We start from the raw sequence: 5471 nt of genomic DNA, 5'->3' as shown, positions 1-5471 counted from the left end.
TAAAAAAAGCTCTGAGCATAAAGGAATATTTAAAAACATTCCGTTATTTTGTTTTGATTCTGTTCTAATAAAGTTTTTCCTTTGGATAAAATTATCTAATTACACAATTTGACCCTTGTCTGTATTTGTGTTCAGTGTTTATTACGTTCTCCTTGTGTTAGTAAATCCCTCTCTTATTTTGTTTGTACTGCTATACCATTTTAATATTGAATGTTATCCTTCTAAAACCTAAGGTACACTGGTGCCAGATTTCGAGGAATATGAAGCTGATCTGAATGTGTTTATAATCTCTCCAGTAATGTGAACAAAGAGGTTAACTCGCACTAATAGCTAAAAGATTTATTCATTCAAACATGCAAACAAAATTGAAGTGTGTATAAAGTAATTTATTTATTTTTTTCCTTTTGCTTTTGTTTTATACCTGCTGCATGATCCTCTCCATATTTGCATGTGCTTACAAACGTACACAATGCAGCTAATTCTGTTTTGAAGAGACACTTATTTGAAACTCGATAAATTTTTATTTTAATGTTTTTAACTGACATTTACCAATAGCTGTACATAGGAAAACTAGGTGTTTTGATGTGTATAAAGTACGTTTTTGCTTCGTAGGTATGTTCGCATTGTATATTTGCATCAAACTGAAGGTGAACTGAAGTTCCTGAACACAGCTGTATGCTTTCAATTAAAAAGAAAACAACAGAAATGTGTAGAGTGTTCATTTAGGTTTAGATTGTTACTGTTGTGCCTGGAATTTGCTCTTTTTTTATCTCCTCTTTGTGATTTGCTGTCTATTATCTTTACTTTTGGATGCTCAGTCAGTAGTTTCTACATGTAAACAACTGTCCTTTCACAGTTATTGAATCATGTGTAAGAGGAGAAATCTATTTATCATTAAAATTATCTCATATAGAAACAACCCAGTCATGTTGGGTGTACAAGTAAATTTAAAAAGTGAGAAGTTTATTTGTGACATTTGACTCTAAAGGTACAGCTCATATAGATTTACACTAAGGGATTGGTTTAAAGCAGGGGTCTTCAACGTTTTCCAGGCCAAGGACCCCAAACTGATGGCGAGATGGAGCAGGGACCCCTAAATTATATATATAGTATGAAATTGTGTTACATCAAACTGGTCCTATAGTCACTCTATTACAGATGGAGTCGTGTAACGATAGTAATTTCTCCCTGGGATTATTAAAGTATTTCTGATGGGAATTCTTCGTTTACTGGACAGGTGTTGTGAATGAAACTGTGCCCAGCTTGAAAGAGCTCCTGTGTGTGGCTGAATGTTTGCATTGATGACTTAAAGGCATCTTCTGCCTCCATTTATCTGTTTACTACAGTGTGTTTAATTCATGTTAATGTGGATTTAAAGACATTTCAATTACTGGAAGAAATTGCAGGGGGCAATATAAAAAAAGTCTATTCAACCAAAACTTATAACTTGCTACAACATTTCAAAGTCAAATATTGTACTTTCTATTCCACTCCCTTTTGAGGAAGTCGCTCTTTACCTGTTACTTTTAGCTGAGCTTAGCTTTCTAATCTGCTGTTGCTGTTTTTATTTCTTGACATGCAATTCCAACATGAAAGCTAGCAGCTCTTAGGACTGAATTTGGAATCCACTCTTTTAGAGACTTGCATGACAATCCACAAATATGACTAAGAACACATATTATTTGTAGTCTATAATTTTATTAAGGCGTTAATTGTCATCTTTTGGATGAGTTCTCAAAGCAGAGTTGTAGTTTCTTTGTGCTCATAGATTCAACTTTAAATTTATATTCCATAGTGAAAGTGTGAGGAGAATTAAGACACTTGTTTTCTTTTTGTTTGTTGTTTGAATAACAAATAAAGATCAAAATAGCTGTTCTTGGTTTTTTTTTTTAGTATTTTCATGCTAAAGTTCTTCACAGATGGTGTAGAATATGTGGCAGAGTGGTTTCAAGGTTCTTTAAAATTACTCTGAAAATTTCACAGAAATGCACTATCAGATAATCTCATTTGTATACTTTTTTAATACTCAAGTACCTTTGAATGCATCTATTTTTTGAGTACTAATAGGTCCAAAATGCTGACCAGTGGCTCAATAATGCAAAAACAAACAAATTGACCAATTATCAAGTTCCCTACGTATATTGGAATGCTTTTAACTTAGTCAAAATGCCCAATTAAAAGGATCTCTTGATCATGTGATCATTCTGAGAGCCTGATATCAGGCCTTCAATTAGCATTCGTTTTTTTTTAGATTATATCACTGGCATAAATATGGAAGAGGATTAGGGTCACTAAAAAGAAGGGAAAAAAAGTTAACTGATTTATAAATTTTATTTCAGTTTAATATGGGAGAAAAAAGTCAGAATTCTGACTTTAATCTCAGAATTTTGGATCTTAATGTAGATGGGCACCATGAATGAAGAGATGTGGGAGCACTCAGCTTCACTGACAAAGATGTGAGTTGTTTGGGAGGGCCAGTAACACATTAGTTGAAAATGATGGAATTAGGTGACTTTTTAAGTGCCTGAGGGGTCCCTGGTGATGCTATTTCATTAAAGGAGGAGCAGAAGGTCATTAAAACAAGACAGCTAGTTTAGGCTCTAAAACAGACATGGCTACGGCTTGATGCTAATATGTTTGTTAGCTGTCAGAATTTAGTCAGAATTCTGAGATTAAAGTCAGAATTCCAAGAAAAAAAGTCGGAATTCTGAGATTAAAGTCGGAATTCTGAGAAAAATGTTAGAATTCTGAGATTAAAGTCAGAATTCCGAGAAAAAAAAGTCAGAATTCTGAGAAAAAAGTCACAATTCTGAGATTAACGATTTGTCTGTTTTAGCTAGAGAGGCCAAATTGAGCTCCTCTCAGTCTGAAAAGCGCATTTTGGCCTCAACTTCTGATTTGAAGCTTGGAACCAAAAGTATCTGCTCAAATCTACTTTATATTGTTAGTTTTCAGGTCAAAATGATTGCGAGAAAAGATCATGGCTGTATCATTAACGGTTTGTCTATTTCAAGTAGAGAGGCCAAATTGAGCTCCTCTCAGTCTGAAAAGCGCATTTTTGCCTCAACTTCTGATTTGAAGCTTGGAACCAAAAATATCTGCTCAAATCTACTTTATATTGTTAGTTTTCAGGTCAAAATGATTGCCAGAAAAGATCATGGCTGTATCATTAAAGTCACAATTCTGAGATTAGAGTCGGAATTCTGAGAAAATCGTCTGAATTCTAAGATTAAAGTCACAATTCTGAGAAAAAAGTCAGCATTCTGAGATTAAAGTCACAATTCTGAGATTAAAGTCACAATTCTGAGAAAAAAGTCACAATTCTGAGATTAAAGTCAGAATTCTTAGATTAAAGTCACAATTCTGAGATTAAAGTCAGCGTTCCAAGAATAAAGTCAGAATTCTGAGATTAAAGTCAGCATTCCAAGAAAAAAGTCAGAATTCTGAGATTAAAGTCAAAATTCCGAGAAAAAAGTCATAATTCTGAGATTACATTTAGAATTCTGAGATTAAAGTCAGCATTCTGAGAAATAAATCAGAATTCTGAGATTAAAGTCAGAATTCTGACTTTTTTGCTCATATTATAATGAAATAAAATTTAAAAATCAGTTAACTTTTTTTTTTTTTTTTCAGTTGCCCTAATCCTCTTCCGTACATAAATATAGCTTGGATACAATGTAATTATCCTGGTTTCCTTACCTAGGCTACAGGTGAAAGTGTTGTACCGAGTCTCAACACAGGCTGGATAACCATGAGCGAACTCAGCGGTATGATTTGCATATCTATGGCGTATAGTTCTAATATTTATAATTTTCTAATATTAATTCTACCAGCCTGAAAATACAGAAGTTGTGATGATGGAGTTTTCAGTTGTACATTTAGATTTAAATAAGCTAACGGTTTTTGATTTACGTTATTATAGTATCCAATCAGAAAAAAAGTGTATTTTTCTATCGAATATTCTAAATTTAAGATTTTGATATCAATTGTTTCAGAACTTAAACTAATTTAGGTTTCAGTTCCATCGCTAATGTTAGCTAATAATACCACTGTACTGATAGGAATAGCCACTATTCTAACATTTTAAGCTAGCATTTGGTGAAACGTAAATCAAAAGACTTTTTTTAAATGCATTTTTTACTTGTTAAGTAAATAATTGAGCATTGTAGACATGATTATTGATTAATACAAAAGTTGAATCGACAACGAACATATTTCAATACAATATATTTTAGGTGGAGGTTTGCCGGAGCCCAAGATTGAACAGCTCAGGGCCAAGCTAAATATGCTTCAACAAGGTATTTTTATCACTTTCTCTTCTTTGTTGTGTTATTGTAAATGTGGTTAATGAAGACGTTTTTATTGACACGACATAATTCAATAGCAATGTATTTGGGATAAAAGGAGAACGATTGTTTTCACTTTTGTTTAAAACTAATATTAAATTGTTCAGTTTAGATTTTAATAATTTGCTTTAACAACTGTTTTTGAAGGCGTATATTTAAACCTAGTAAATGCACTGTTTCGTTTTTCCTGTTTGGTTTTCAAGCTAAGTGCTGCGCGTGCGTGGCGTTCCCAAAAAGCCTTGCCCTCATACTTCCGTTAATTTACAGAGTTTACTGTATTTGTGTAATTTTACAATACTTTTTAGTCATCAATTACTACTGATGACCTCATAAGTAGGCATTATTTACAAATAACTGCACACACTGGCTGAACAAGTCAATTTTCGTAAATTATGAAAGAGGTAGGGGAACCATCTTGATACACCGGGTTATCTTTGTAAACAGACACATCCGGTCTTTGTTAAAGTTTATTTTAACACAATAAAACGGTTAAACTGCGAAGCACGTGCCTCACAATGTTTCTAAAAAAGATACATCGTCATATTTAACCGAAAATTGCGTTCATTATAGGATGCTATTTTATAGAAATCCTTCTTATGTATTGTACCAATAAGAATCCACGTTGTGCTGACATTATGTAAATGAAGACGCGTTTCCTTTACTTTAAGATGAATTAAAGCAAGTTTCGCCAAAACACCCACACAAAAAAGCATTTTTTGGACATTATTAAAGTTTAATAGTGTGTACCGACATGTTCTATTGAAGACGTAGTAATAATTGTATGCAACCACAAGTGAGTTTGGTCTTAGCACATAATATATAGTTTCTGGTGACGTCAGGATGGTGTTGTCAGTAAGGTACATCCTTACCTGTTACTCCATCTTTGGAGTTTCAGAACATGATGAATGGAGGTTCATGAGATATGATTAGTATCTCCCTCTTGTAGGGAACTGCAACACCCTACTTGAGCCATTCTGATTTTAAGATTGTAGAATATAAATCAATTGATATATCGTTGACTGTCTCTCTAATAGAGAGAAAACATCTAGATGAGGAGATCAAAGACGCCAAGTCTACCAGTGACGTACTATTAAACGACCTGAAAGCTTGTAAGTCACTGAATTA

The 5471-nt window shown here is 33.3% G+C and overlaps 1 long non-coding RNA gene across 1 annotated transcript; it reads left to right on the top strand.

Moving 5' to 3' along the window:
- Positions 1–3646: 3646 nt before the first annotated feature.
- LOC107092469 lies at positions 3647–5455 on the top strand. Its single transcript, XR_001481576.1, has 3 exons — positions 3647–3767; positions 4236–4298; positions 5381–5455. It is a non-coding gene; the product is annotated as an uncharacterized LOC107092469 (long non-coding RNA).
- The last annotated feature ends 16 nt before the right edge of the window (positions 5456–5471 follow it).

Source organism: Cyprinodon variegatus, unplaced genomic scaffold (genome assembly GCF_000732505.1).
Source record: "Cyprinodon variegatus isolate N-32 unplaced genomic scaffold, C_variegatus-1.0 Scaffold382, whole genome shotgun sequence".
Lineage (NCBI taxonomy): Eukaryota > Metazoa > Chordata > Actinopteri > Cyprinodontiformes > Cyprinodontidae > Cyprinodon > Cyprinodon variegatus.
Note: the sequence above shows the minus strand (reverse complement) of the source record. Positions and strands in the feature narration are given on the sequence as shown.